The sequence below is a fragment of the Falco naumanni genome, chromosome 8 (assembly GCF_017639655.2).
Source record: "Falco naumanni isolate bFalNau1 chromosome 8, bFalNau1.pat, whole genome shotgun sequence".
NCBI classification, from domain to species: Eukaryota; Metazoa; Chordata; class Aves; order Falconiformes; family Falconidae; genus Falco; species Falco naumanni.
The window spans coordinates 59,016,253-59,031,622 of record NC_054061.1 but is presented as its reverse complement, the minus strand read 5'-3'; the positions used below and the strand labels follow the sequence as shown (position 1 = coordinate 59,031,622).

General features: G+C 47.3%; 1 long non-coding RNA gene across 1 annotated transcript; it reads left to right on the top strand.

Annotated features, from left to right (window-relative positions):
- The first annotated feature begins 12,403 nt into the window (after nt 1–12,403).
- LOC121093019 lies at nt 12,404–15,137 on the top strand. The gene is made up of 3 exons (XR_005829455.1): nt 12,404–13,045; nt 13,705–13,924; nt 14,887–15,137. It is a non-coding gene; the product is annotated as an uncharacterized LOC121093019 (long non-coding RNA).
- The last annotated feature ends 233 nt before the right edge of the window (nt 15,138–15,370 follow it).

Here is a 15,370-nt window from a genome sequence, read left to right as displayed (position 1 = left end):
CACAAGCTGCCTCTGTGTGGGAATTCTCTAGCTCAGAAGCAGGAGATAGCTGATACCGAGGAAGCAAGATACCAGGGAGACAGAGACTAATTTGACAGTGTGGTCTGCAGGCTCTGAATCAGGTCAATCAGGAATATGTTTTCCTCTTTCTTGGGTGAGGAATTATACTCTGGCCATGAGACCATGTGCTGGTAAGTCACAGCATTTTGCAGTCAGCTCTAGCAAAGATTCAGCTTGTTTCTTATTTTATCTGTCTTGATTTGATCATCCCTAAAAATAATCTGCAATGCAAGATACCGCAGTGCTGAATTCCCCAGCTGAGCAAGTGGAACATGTTGAGAGGGTTTCTTGGATCAAAGTTCTAGGAGAGAAGCCAAAAGCAAAAGTCAGGCTAAAGTTCAGGAGTATCCTTCAGATATAGAAAGTAACCACACACAAAAAGCTGTTGTTCTCATGAGACTTTATTAGGCGCTGGAAGAAGCAATGCAAGTTTCGGACTCTACTGCAGTTAAGTTGGAGGGAATATGAAATGCCCTCCGGGATCATATAATGTCTGGGAAAATCGAGAGGAGTAGGAAGTATTTAGGGCAATGGTCTCAGACACAACAAATGAAATCCTCTGCCTCCAAAAGCCATGTGTCAGACACAGGCTAAAAATTCCAGTGACCAAAGCCTGCTCCTGTAACGTGCTATAGCTTTCTTGTTGAGTCATTATCACTGAGCGCAGGCAAGAACCAGGAGGCCTGCAAAATACATGAGCAAGCTACAAAGGGGGAGAAATATGGGGTTTTTTTGTTTTATTAAGGATAGTTAGAGAAGTGTCGAATGAAGGGAAATTTTGTTCTTCAGAAGGATACAAGAAAATGGATGGATGGCAGGCTATAGGCCCTTGAAAAGTGTTCTTAAACTCAAGTACAATAAACTCATGTCAGCTGGAGCTATAGCCAGATGTATACAGTCATATAGCTATTTCTTGGTAATAATGATGGACAAGTAATGGTGGGAAAGTGATGAGCTGATGTCTGAGGTGCTGGAAGGGGCTAAAAGGAGAATGCAGTGTGGGAGATATAGTAGAGCCACTGATGCACAGGCTTCTCCAGGAAGCCTCCTCTAGCAAGTGAAAACATAAACCCTGGTTGACACCAGGCTGTTCCAGATCAAGCAGCAACTGCTGAAGCCAAGCCCTTGCCCTTTAGGATATTGTGGGAGTCTTTCCCTATTTATATCTGTGTCTTGTTGAATCTTGCCATCGGGGCTCATTTGATTTTACTTTTGCAAGCATCAGTTGAAGAGAACATTTATGCTTGTGTCTCCCAGTAGCTGACGAGTGCGCTCCTATCAGTAATGTCCCACATGCCTACCACCAGCCTTGCCCCTTAAGAAAGGCCATTACTGCCCCGCAGTTTTATCAGAGAGGGACTCTGCTTTGCTATCCTAATTTTGCTGTACATGACCGTGGATCTGCCTCCCGCTGCTCTGTGGGTAAGGCTGGTCATGCCAGCAAGGTCACTCTGAGTTGAGGTGCCATTTGTTTTTAATCAAGCTTGTAAAACCAGTCTTGCCTCTACCCTCTGGGTCAGGACTATTGTGACGGTACAGCTCAGGTGTCCTAGAGAGTACTGTTGTATTATAATTGCTTTTGCTGCTGAATGTTAGGTCTCTGAGTGCCTGGTAGGAACCACAGCCCAGCTGAGCACAAGGCATCGCTTCATGGTATTAGGGGAACAGCAAGAGATGGAAAATGACTTTCTCACATCTAGAAAGCTGGAGGTACTTCCAGTGGTCCATGCTGAGACACTTGCCCCCATTTCCTACCCAGGCATCACCTACTCTTTCCATTTGGCCAAGGGAATATTTAATTATTTAATTTTTTAAAAATAGAGCAGTTTCGACAACAGGGACTAATACATCCTTGTTGGCAGTGCATCTGGCACATGGCCAAGATGAGACATTTTATGTGAACACAGACTGATGCTCATTTATCACTGCTTATTATTGTCACCTGCCTCAAACCCAGACGTGTGAGTGCTTTTTTTTTTAAATGAGCTGTGCAATGCCCTGATTTCTAAGTGGCTTCTGCCAATCCTTCTTCTGCCCCTCATGAAGTGTGGTTTCCCAACAGTACTGTCATCTGAAAATGGCCTCCCTAATAGCGCGGCAGGACACAAGGTCACTTCCTTCTTAATGATGTGCTCAAAGGAGAAGGCAAGCCTGGTGTCAGCCTTGCAAATCCATCCTGAGACTTGGGTTGCCTTTGAAACTGGTTGAAAATTTAAAGTGGGTAGCTAAACGCAGTGGTATGGAAACTGCTGGAAGAACAGTATGAAATAACCCAAGACTTTTAATCTAGAAAACAGCACAATGTTATGACTCTCTTAATTTGTCCTAAGTGCTTTTTTATCAAGTGAAATCAATTTGTTATGTATCTGCAAAGGACTTCATTCAGTCCAAACCCTTACAAACAACACTTGTGTTACACATCAGTTTACTCCCTCCCAGAACATGTGGAAAACATTGCCTGCTCTCTTCTTGTCCTGTGTATCCTGCTACTCACTGATATCTTTAATGTCTTGATGAAAATTAAAAAGCAGTTTCTTCTTGGAGAGAAGTCCTTGGAGTTCAGAGGGACTGGCCTGAGGACAACCTAATTGAAGAAGGAAAAGAAAATCAGCAACTTTGTTTCTGTGCACCATCACAGACAAGGGTACAGTTAGTGCTGGTGATGGCAGGGGGAGGCCAGTGCTTTCTGGGAGCTTTGGAGCATTTAGCAAGAGAAAATTGTATCACATGTTAATTGAAGTTTCCATTGCCAGCCCTGGGGAGCCCACAGAGAGGTGTAAAATGATGCATCCTACTTGTTCTCCTGGCTGGGCTGAACCTCTAGCTCGAAACATGGTTTTGGTCAGGCTAAGCAGGTGCGAGTGAGGTTTTATAAGGTAGCAGATAGTTTGAGTGAAAAGCTTCTATTCTGAGATGCACAGCTGGAACCAGCATGTTGCTCTAAGGAGCTTGCAGGGGATGCACAACCTTCGCTTGCAGATGGCAAGTGGTACCCAGGGGCTTTTCAAATGTCCCACATGCAGATGAAGCATGAGTATAAGTGTAGCCTGCACTTGTGATTTGCATTTTGAGCTGCTACAGATTCCAAACCTCCTTTTTACATCTTTAAACTCAGCTGTTTCTGGTCACAGTGGCTGGGATGCCGTGTGATGGAGCACAACACACCTCAGGGGGACAGTGACATGGCTCAGTCAAAAGAGGTTATAACTAGTTGGGTTGTTTGTCTTTCTGGATGGCAGTGTGATGCGTTTCTGGTTTGAATTCATCTCCTTGTATGTCTTGCTCTCTGCTAATTTGATTCTGGTTTTCTGTAGTGCCAAAAGTAAAGACACTTTCATGCTATAGCAGAGTTATTTAGGTTTACAAAGTACTCAGTGTCCTGTGCAGAGTATTTACTTTCCATACATACCTCATACCTATTTTTTACTGTATCAGTTAAAAGTTAGTAGTAGCCTTATACTCTTTTATGAGGCCATAATCAGACTCCCAAGTGGATAAATCAGGAAAGCAAAGGAAAACACAGTGCAATTGGTATTATTGTTCTTAAATGAGGGTAAAGGTTGTTGTTTTACAATTGAAGGGCACTTGGTATGAAGGGAAATGGTTGTTTCTACCCTGGCAGATCTTAAAACTAAGAAACCTGCTCTGTTGTTAAAAACAGCCATCTGACCGAGCAAACACTGCACTTTCTGAAAGGGCTTAATTGGAAAGCGGGGCTTTTTCCCTGATAAACATTTTACAACTGAAAAAAATGGAACTCCAAAGGGCAGCAGACTGTTATTTTGTTCTGCAGCTCATCCCAGAATGTGCCATTTGGGGACATCTTGAACTTCTTCAGGGGTTCTTCTTCAACCCTTCTTGAAGCCCTGTTCAAGCCAGAGGTTGAATGGGATTTGTCTTTGTGCCACTTTGCTGCTGCAGGGCTTTGATCCTCTTCTTCAGTCAGCCAATGCTCCTAAGTTGTCACTGGGGCAATGTCAGACTGTTACCCTACGGAATCATTTAAACCCTCTTGGTGTGGGAGAGCTGCTGAAGACCAAGTCGGGAGCTGGTTTCAGCCAAACATTAAATTCAATAGCAAGCCAGTTCCTTGGAGGACTGGGGCATCTGGCAACGTCTTATGAGCTGAATGGAGCAGATGGGCCGCATGGGCATGGCCAAAGGAGACAAAATCCTGTCACAGGTCCCTGGGATGAGACATTCAGGCTCTTCTCAGCCAGTAAGGACATTTGGAAGGGGTGATTTTTGCCCCAACATCCCCAAGCAATGCCCCAGAGGGAGGGTAACTGTTGGGCTATGGATGGAGCAACTCCAGCCTGAGCTGTGGTTTTAGCTGGGGAAGGCAGCCAAAGGCAGACCCTCCGTCTTGCACTGTGGCATGGCCCTTCATCTGCCAGGTCTGGTCCTCTCAGTACACAAAGTGACACGGACATGGACTGGACAATGTCCTACAGCTTTTGTTAGCTAGACTCACTGGGCCAGGGTGTTCATGATCTGCCTGCTTACAGAGTTACTTAAAAAAACCACCAACAAAAAACAACTCACATAAGGCTGTTAAAAAAAAAAAAAAAGAAAGTTAAACCATTGTTTGATTTTAAAATCGGCACATTTCCTTGAAGTATCCAAGAAACTAAAAGCAAAGCAAATGATTTTAGGTCAAATTAAACATTTGAGGTCAAACAGAGACTTTGTTTTTGAAACCTAGCTAAAGAATATGAACTTTCATTTTAGGATTAGCCTAAACCAATTTTTTCTAGTTTTTTTTCTTCCTGTTTATACAAGTGAAGGGGAAAAGACGCTCTTTTTTGTTTGACTCTGTAGGTGTGTGTGCCTGGCTGCCAATTTCCAAGCTGCAGCTCAGCACTGCTCTGAACTCAGCAGGCTCAGCCTGGGGCGGAGGGGTGAAATCCTCACAGATGTTTGATCGCCCCAGACCACCCTGTCCCTGGGGCAGCGCAGCTCCCTCAGCTGTGTTCGAGCTGGGACATTTGTAGGGTGTTGGGGGCCACAGCTAGGTGGGATTGAGCCACATTTGCAGGGAGAAAGGAGGCTCTGGGTGCCTTGGCTGGTCTCCTCATAGCAGGCTCCACCCCAGACCTCGTGTAACTTATCCTTGTGTCCAGGCTTCACGCTTGCTTGCATTTTATTATTCATTCATAACCCAAACTTATTTCTCAGTCAATCCTTCATGAAGGGGTGCTGGGTCTTGCAGTGGAAATCTGTTAGAGCTCAGCTGCCTCTGCCCACATCCCAGATAGGCTCCCTGCATCCCTTGGCTTGGCAGGGCTCGCTCTCTGCACCATGGCCCAGCAGCTGGGTGGTTTGAGCTGTGCCTACACCTCAGGCGGGAGCGGCGTCACACATCTCCTGCCCTGCTGTGCGTGTGCATGACAAGCTTTGGTACCCATCACATTTAGGAGCACTGCAACTGATGACCAATGCACTAAGCATTGTTTTTTCCAGCTGCATTGGTATTTCTGCTGTCCTCTCTTTGGCCTGGCAAGCAATGGTGTTCTGCTTTTAGTACCCGCTTCTGCTGGGTTCCGCCAACCCCTGGCATTCACAGACCTCAGCCTTCTTTGAATCCTCTCATTCCACCTTCTCTGCAGACAGACTAACCTAGCTTTCTCCTCCGTGCACACCCTCTACTTCTTGCCGCCCACCCAGCTCAGGGCTCACTTTGTGTATTATTTTCATTAGTTTCATGCCCTGGATGCCATGTGTGCAAGTGCCATCTACCCTTCCCTAGGATCACATTGCTTTCAGCTAGTATGAGGGTGCTGCCTCCAGCTGGAGCTGTACCCTGTTAAAATTCTCCCCTTCAATACAGCAACACTGAACAGGGGCACAAGGCTCTGACAGCTTTTGCCTGGACTACCAAGCACTTGCTGACTTTGGATCATCCTACCACTTCTTTAAACTGAGTCTATGCAGTTATGTGGGCTGCAGCATGTTATGTTTCTGGGGAGTCTGGTTTGGTTTGGGGTGTTTTGTTTTTTTTTTTTTTTAAATCTCCCTTCTCATGTGGATTCACAGCTGGAGGAAAGGATGAATCTACAGGGGCCTCTTGGGTGGAGGAAGGGGTGAGAAAATGATAACAGCCCTGGAACAGGCAGGAGAATGAGCTTGGGGTAAAACATGAAAGGGAATGTTCAAGGATGAGGGAAAAAAAACCAACACCCCAGCTGTTGCTCGGGGAGGAGGGCAAACTAGTGGAGAATATGTCATCTGGTATGTGCCATCACAACTGCCTGGAGAACGCCAGTGCTAACCATCGGCCATCCCATGCAGGCTGTGGGCAGCTGCCCAGCCTGGTGAGGGATGCAGCCATGGGGCTGGCAGAACCTTTTGCCCTCTGCCCAGGACCTCTTCTGATGTCTGCACTGAAGTGAGCCTGGTTTTCATTTTGGAGAAGTTCTGACTGAAGGACAGTCAACACAGGGTAGCTGTTCCTCATGCCCATGGGGGAAGGTTGCATCCAGGTGAGGTGCAGAGCTGTAGGCTGGGGTCATGGTGGCCCCTTCACCCACTCTCCATCGAGAGTGGGTGCTGAGGGCTTCCAGCAGGCAGGAGGGATGGTGCTGGCAAATGGCACTCCAGAATACACAGTGATAGCTCACCTGCCTCCAGCGGTGGCCAGCGCATTTGCTGGATGAGTTGAGCTGGACAGCAGTCAGACCTTTTCAGAAAGATAACGTAGGTGGCTTTGAGGGCTGGTGTATCCCGGAACGAGCTGTGCCCTGCCAAGTGCCTCTGAAACCCATTGATTGTGGGGCAGAGCCAGGGGAAAAGAGCAAGGCAGGGCTTGTTGCTGTGGAAATCTCAGCACTTTGTTCCAATTCAGCAAGGATGGTTTTCAGCAAGCCAAAGCCAGAATAGAGTAGTATTGGTTAAAAGAAGATGGAAACACAAATAAAAAAGAATTAGTCTGCTGTGTGAAAAAAGTCAAAGCAGCTTTGAATGTTCTGGTTTGAGGACAGCTTTCCCTCCCCCCCAAATGAAAACTCTAGACTGTGCTTGCTGTATTTTAGTTTTGCTCCATTTTTACCCTAAGAAGTGTGTTAATAAGCATTTCTTTGTCGCTAGCAAGCTGCTTCCAGATGTGTTTATCCTGAATGTGCTTATCGGTTCCTGTGTGCCACTTAGTCACAATGAGCTCAAGAGGGAGCTTGCCTTGTACCCAGTTCAGAGGATATTACTGCAGGAGCCACTGCTCTCATATACCGCTTGCTGCTGCAGGATGGGTTTGAGACAGCTTTGAGCAAAGTGCTGTACAAACATCCATAAAACGCCCATGCCTGCCCTAGACCTCGCCCTCATCCCTGAAATGTGCACCCTGCAAATAGAGCCAAATCATTTCAGGTACCTCATTTGTGCAGTGTGGAGAGAGCTGCTGTGGGGACCTTGAGAGCTTGAATGTCTTTAGTGTTTTGCATTTAAGTTCTCAGTGTTAAAGTGAATAAATAGAGGGCTTTGCATTTAATAATTTATTATTCAGTCCAAGAAATACACTAATACCTTTATCAGAATTACGTATGTTGTTCAAAACACAAAAGCACAAATCACTGAGGAACAGGCAGACATTAATGTCTGCTGTTCTCCCTACCTCCTGAATGGCAGCCAATAATCAACAACAGAAACACCATTTTCTCCTAAAGAAATGTTTCACTTTTGTGTGTGCGTCAATATATACCATTTCTCTTTTTTTTATTTAAGCAGGCCAAGGAAAGAAAGGAAGAGTTTAAGTGCCTGAGGTGTAGTGAAACATTTTGCTCTATCCCTTGACATTGCTAAGTGCCAGCTGTGTTTCCCTTCTGCCTCCCAGGAATGGGAGGATAAGAGAAGGAAATGTGAGGGTTTGGGATTGGCAAGCCTGGACTTGGGGAGGAATTTCATCTTAACTGTTCAAGGTCGTGGGACCTCTGGTCCTGATGGATGTTTGATAGCCAGGCAACAAAATAAGGGTGCTCAGTGAGATAAACCAACCTCAGCCCAAGAGATCACACTTGAATGTTTCTCTAGCATTTAAGAGGTGTTGGAGAAGCTTCTATGTGAGCAGCAGAGGATGGGTTTTGATAGCACATAAAGAACTTCAACTTAAAGCTTGCTTCAGTAAAACATTTTGGGGACCCTCTCAAAGATCTTGCACAAAAGCAGGTCCAGCTGCTGCAGCTGGGCTCAGCAGAAGCCAGTGAACCCATGGCTCAAACCATGCTGTGAAGGACCCCTGAGATCAAGGCACAGTGACCTGTTTGATGAGACCTCTCTAGCCACAGCCCCAAGGTGCCCCAGCATGGTTTCCACCAGGAATCTGGCCAGCAGCGTTCACCCTACAGTGCATTGAGCAGAGGCAGGAAAAAAAAAAAACAAACCACCCACTTGGGAGTGCTCACACATTTGCCAGTGTTGCTGTAGCCAAAATATATTCTGGAAAGTATGGCACACACCCGTAATTCATTTAACAAGCCCTGGGCTAAGAAGAAAACAGGAACTGCCCTTCTGAAACCCACTAATGGACCTTCTCCTCCAGTCTCCTGTTGCTGATAAAGCCCAACTTCATAAGCCACAGGGGAAGTCATAAAACCGGTGTCATGATCCCAGTGCTTGAGCCAAAGGCAGTTGAAAGTCAATGGAGAGGCTCTCATTGACTCAAATGTGCTGTGAAGTTGGACCTCATGCCATTAAACTTCTATGGGGAAGGCGAGGGGAGGGAGAATGTGGGAGTAGGACTGCAAGTCCTCACTAAAACTGTTTGTTCCCTTATTTTTAATCTCCAGCATCACTGGACACAGTCCCTCTGGACGTACTGCCAAACCATTGAGTGCCTCCATCCTTGCACTCCAGGCACCCTCTTCCTGGAGGAAAGTGGGGAGCTTTGGTTTTATTCCATTTTTTACCCATGCCAAAGTCTATTTCATATCAGGTTTTCTGCATTGTTTTTTTTTTTTTTTTTTTTTTTTTTGGTTTTTTTGTTTGTTTTGTTTTGTTTTGTTTTGTTTTGTCCCACAAATGCCTCTGGGGCAGGTCAGAGCATCTCCCAAGTTGTTCTTCCATCCCTCTTTGTTGTGCCTTTGGAGCCTGCAAAATCCAAGGAAACCTCCATCGTTCAGTTTGAACATTACCCCCCAGTTGCGACTCAAATGGCAGGAGTGTTAGAGAATATTATTGATAAACAATAGATGTCTGGTGGAGACGCTGATTATTTTCCTGGTACAAAAGGCTGCTGCATCCTATGTGATAATTCCCCTTTCTTTTCCTCCTTGTTGGCTTTGTGGTTTTGTGATTTATTTGTGGGCTGGCAAGCATCCACAGCCCTGCAGGAAATGGATGTCTGCTATTGTGTTTGGGGGGGGCTATATAAACGTGTAATTTTCCTACTACATTAATTATAGACATTTCTCCCTCGCTGGACCAGCTCCATGCTTTCTCTGCCCTTTCGGTTTGGAGACAGAGCGTTCTCCCCACACCCCCAGCCCGAGCTGAGGGTATTTACAGGGAACCCTGACATCCTCAACTGAGCTGAGGGAAAGTTAAAGAGTGGGTCACTCCTGTTTGCCAGGTTGGCTGGGTCACAAACACTTCAGGAGGGAAAGTCACCGGCTTTTTTACCTGATGATAATAGCTCCAGAATAGCAGCATAGCCAGGTTTTCTCTGGCTATTCCTCCTGCTGACACGTTCCTCAAGAATGAAAGTGGTTTGCCCTAAGAAAACAACCATCTTGTTATGGAAAAGCAATTGTAGAGCAATTTACTTTGGAATAGTTATGCTACTTAATTCCTGACTCCTGGAGATAGACCCAGCTGAACCTGGAGCAAAGAAATGAAACCTGAGGCAAAATTCAGGGTGGTTGTATGAGGTTTTGTTCAAGAAAAGGCTGGAGAGGTCACACCGAGATACGCTGTCCTAGCCCTGTGCTTGTTTGGTTCTACTCTGTTAACCAGGTCTGGTCATACAGTCTTCACCCTGAATGGACTAAAAAAGTATCCCTTTTTGTTTCTTTCTTACAAAAATGTAACTAAAATGAGGATTTCCTCAGTGGAAAACCTGCACATGTAAAATGCCCAGCTCTGAAGAAGGTATTTTAAAAACGGGTTTTGTCAAAATCCCGGTTTGGCTGAAGTGCAGGTGGTGTCCCCTGCAAGGCCACCACAGCGTTTGGTTAGATTCATAGCTTGTGCTTCCCATCCCACTGGACCCCTCTGGAGTTTCTCATGCAGGGTGCTGTCCCCTGTGATTGCATTTGGGACAGCAGGGGAGCCACGTGGCAGGTGTGTGCCTGCAGATCTAGGTGGGAAATAACCTGGCAAGGGAGCCCAGGCACAGAGGGAAATGGGGAAGCCACACTACAGCTTCGCAGGTCCTACCTTACAGCCTGCTGGACTCCAACACCTGAATTTTCGGGCTGGTGTGATTCTTCTGTCCTTGGTGGCTGAACTGGCACGTGGTTGCTATTCACCTGATGTGTGACACCAAAGCTGCAATGCCTCTTTTGTGGGCTGAGCTGTGTTTGCCAGGTGCTCTGAAGAGGATTTGCTGTAGCTGGTCATTGTTTCAATGATTTATTGATCTCCCGTAGCTCATGAAATCCTCTCACATTACTTACATGCTGGAGATGTGCACTGAGATGCCTAAGAAGCCCTTAACATAATGAGTTTTGGTTCATGGTGTCTCTTGCTTGCTTCTGACCCAGAAAGTGTTAAGGTCTCCTGAAGAAAAAACATCTTAGAAATACAAATGCACACAATGCAGATTGGGACAAGGAGAAGCAAACATCTGCTCTTATTTTAGAGGGCATGCCTGCCAATGAGAAGACTTGATAATGAATCATGTTCTTTCTTGAGCTGAAACTCCTGGAAATAAGAAACCTGGCCAAATTTGTACCAGAAGGTGCTGCATCTCTGAGTGGACCCTCCTTCAAGAGAGCAGTTCTGTTGAGTATCCTGGGGATCTCTGCAGATACACCTGTCATTGAAGGGGTTGTATAATTTCCAGCAGGCTGGACGTACCTGAGTGTCCTTTGGCTTGTAATGTGGGTTCTGCACAGACTCCTAATGAAACACGAGTCCTTGCTGTGATTTTTCTCAGTTTTCGCCTGCCAGAAGTGGGCATGCTCATCACACAGGGTACGTTGGCAAGTATAGAGCAGGTCGGATTTCTTACAAGTACACAGGCTGTGCTGCCTGTGACTGTCCCCGAGTCTCCTACAGGGGCTTTGTAGCGCTGATGCATGTGGGGGATATGGGCACACTGAGTTTCTGAAAGCCGGAGACTAGGAGCCAAAAAGAAGAAAGTGGGGGTGGCCAAAGCAACAGGAGATGGCTCTGATTTACAATTGCTCTCCTTCGACACCCACACTGCACAGACCCCCAGGAGGGCAGTGAAAATTTGCTTCCTGCTTCTGCTGCTGGTGGCATATGGAGCCGCACTGGAGGGGATGCAGCGAGTCGTGCTGGAGGGGAAGCAGGCAGAGCTCAGCTGCTTTCAGTTAGCTAGCAGCAGGACGAGGGAGCCGGGGTGTCTGGGGCGATGCTGCACAGGTGAGCCGGTGCTGGTGAGCCACCACTCATTCCTCCGTGAGAAATCCCGGACCGAGGCCGAGCCATTGGTTTGGTTCATTGCCATGGGGCTGAGAAGGGAGAGGGCTGCGCACACCACATCCAGCCCGTGGGAGCGGAGGGACACGTGATGTAGCATCAGGGAGGTCTGCAAGGATAAGGCACAGACCTGAGCCAGCTCGGTGGCACGAAATCTGGAGGAAGGTGAGGAATTGTGATGGGTGGACATCCTGGGATGCAGCTTTCTGGGATTAGTTGTGTCAGCCGCCTGTCTGGAGGCATTGCCTGGGTGTGCTGGTGCCCTGGCCCTGCTGGGATGTGTCTCCTTGGTCCCTTTGAATGTGCTGCCAACAAAGTTTCTTCCAGGGGTCCCAGCTAGGCATATGATGCAAATTCGGCCAGATTCACATCAAAATTAAGCAGCTTATTGTGTTTATTCTGTCTCATGCCTGTAAATCTTGAGCACTTTTCATTATGTCTCTCGCATTGACTCTCAGAGCACAACTGCCACACAGTCCATGTGTTGGCCAAATGCTTTATCAGTCTGGGTAGATGAAGCCTTGTGGGCTTGTGCAGGATTGTTATTACATACCTGTGGTTGATGTCAGCAGGTTGAGGCTGGGACAGTGCCATCAGAAGCTGTGTTTCCTTGATAAAGCACCCACCTGACTATGAGCATCACTTGGGTGAGTCTGTACATGCAGCATCCAGAGAGTTGCTGTTACATACACATGTGGTCTGGCCTCACTGAGTGATGGAAATCCTCCTGGGGAGGGCAGAGTGCCCTCATGAAATATTTAGTTCATCTTTTTTGATAAAGACACCAGGAGGGAAAGGTCCCGGAAGGGGATACTGCAGTGCCCAGCATCAGAGGAACCAGGGCTTTTCTCTTCAACAGAAGTCAGCATAAGAAATTTCCTCTACTTGCAACACAAAGGCATGGCTCATCTGTGTACTGGCCACTGATGAGGTGGGACACTGAAGAACCTTAAGCAACTAAGCTTTGTCCATGATACTTCTGCTGCTGCTGCCCTGTGGGGTGCCATTTGTGCCCAGCGCTGAGAACTGGCTGTAGCAGTTGTTTGGGAGGGCTGCCAGAGGAACTCACTGGAGCGGGAATGAAGGGCCGGGAGTCAAGCTGAAGTCCCTTTAGGGGCTCATTTCTGCCCATCAGGCCTCTGAGCACCGCCACTGGTTCCCCTTTCCCATAAGGTCAGTGAGATTTGGGTGAGGAGACCAGTTTGGGCCATTGCCTGCTTGCCCACCCTTCCTGAGATGCTGTCGCTCAACCTTCCTTTTCATTTTCAGCAGCCGAAAGGCAGGAACGCGGGAGGCAAATTGCAGCACTTGCAGCAAGCACTTCGCGACATGCCCTGCACATCCAAACACAATACAATTTTGCATCTGAGTACCAAAAGCTAAACAGCAGGTGAGACTGGGTTAACAGCCTGGGCATGGCAGTTTCTAAAGCAACGCCTGGGGAGCTCTAAACACAAACACCATTAGCAATAACAGGATCTGTGCACTTAACTCCCTGCCCTGCTCTAAAAGCACCAGCCTCCAGCAGCAAGCATTCTTCACTTTATCCTCTTGGTCCAGCTCAGTGCTTAGCAGCCAAGCCCAGCCCAAGGAGCCGGACCACCTGCCGCCACATGAACATTTGGTCTAAGTCTCATCCACATCCTTTGCCATTTTGCCAGTTTTGGAGAATATTCACCATTAAAGCCCTTCCTTTCACAGATCACAAAGCTATGGATTTATTTGTGCGCCGTAAGTGCCATGAATTTGCTGCCCTTGTCAGTAACAAGGAGCGGCTGCTGTGCTGCTGATACAGCCATCAGCGTATGGCCTTTGGTGGCTGTAAGCTAAAGAAGGACCATCCGTCTGAACACTGGGCTCTGTAGGAGGAAAGGATGCAGGGCAGGTGTAAATGTGGGCCAGATCTGAGAGAAAATACAGGAGGGCAAATGTGCTCTGCTTCCAGAGACCCAGGGAGGCTGCAGAAAGATGCTGAGCTGAAATTATAGCGGACAGCACAGGTGGTGGAGGGAGTCGGAGAAACATCCATTATTTATATACCCTCTGCAGTGAGCTCACGGCAAGTTGGGATTGGCCAGGAACTGGGTCAGGATGAAGTGGGATGAAGCAAACAAAACCTGAAGTCCTTGAGCGAGGCCCCCTGCCAAGCCCATGCCGATGCTCTCGCACTCTTTCCTGCTGAAGCACCCTCCAAGCCAGGTTCCCGGCAGCCACAGCCCTGTGGCAGGGCCAGCCTCTGCGAGCTGGATACGTCTGCAACCCCAGCTTGGTGAGTAGTATGGGAAGAGTGTTATTTATTGCACACTAACACACTCCGGGCACTTACCCGTTTAATGACTCACATAAACGTTTTCATCTTGTCCAGTTTTAGGTAACAGAATGGGTTGTTGCATTGATTGTGTCATGCCAGCGTATTTAGCAAGCCCAGAGGCAGAGGCACAATTGATGGAGGGGAGAAGTGCTCCCTCACCACGAGCCAAAGGGGATGATGTTGATGTGTCCACTGTGGGTGGGAGATGCAATGAGTCAAGAGAGCCCCTGTTGCCTGCCGGCATTCACCCCTCAGTCTCCCTGCATGCCCAGTGGGGAAAATGGATTCATGCATTTGGCAAGGTCTGGTGCTGAAGTGTGCAGAGAGAAGGGGTTTAGCTTTACATGATGAATTGGTGTGTAAGCCCACAGAGAGGGCCTGTGGGCTTGGCATGACATTGGCTAGCTGTCCAACAAGGCAAGTGGTGCTCCTGATGAGCATTTAATCATGTTGCATTTTCTCAGGGAAAGCAATGATCTTCAACCACGAGGTCTGAAGATGATGATCTGAAGGTCTGAGGTCCATCAGGATTGTTCTACCAGGTCTTAGAAAGGGCTAACTGTCCCTGGGGTTCACCTTCAGGCTGCATCTGTGCATGTGACATGGTTCAGTCACTTAAACCCTGCATAATAAGCTATGCTTGCAGAAACAACAGCCACATCTGTACTTGTAAAAGCATGACATTGGTGGATGCATGCTTGCTAGGCACCGTGAGCTGCCTTGAGTGTCTGCAGCTAACAGCCTAAGGTTTGGGCTATAGTGTAACTCAGATTGTAAACCAAGTGACATCATCTCCAATGCTATTTCAGCCTGCAGTAAAATTATTTATTGGTTTCAGAACATATGAGCCTCTGGTCCCCAGACAGGCGGATTTGTCCATGGAGATCTCAAGGTATCTTAAGCTCCCTTTTTATCTACAGATGCCTAAATGTGTCCATTTCAAGATTCTGCTTTGAAACGTACTGAGAAAACTCCAAATACTACAGTCAACAGGAAGAACTTATGAAATGCAAAAGTAGCAGAAAACTGAGGCAGAGCACACGCTAAGCATTGGGGAAGTACTGGCTGCAAACCACTGCAGGTAATCCCACAAATGCACAACTCGGGATTTCTTGGTTTTCTTAGAGGCTACAGGTATCAGCCATGACATAGGGAAAATACTGCATTGGATTGACTTAGGCTCCCATCAGGTCTGGCAGTCTGTTTTTTCTTAAGGGGGAAAAAAAATGAACACTCTCACACACTGCTACAACAATGTGAAGTATTTTCCTCTTCAAGGGCCTTTCCTCGCTATCCAATGTCTTCCTTTAAAGAATGGTGCAGAAGTCAAGCAGAGCTGTGCATCATCCAGAAAGCACGCAGCACTCAGCCACAGCGCTCAAGGATTCCTAGAAGCCAGTGCTG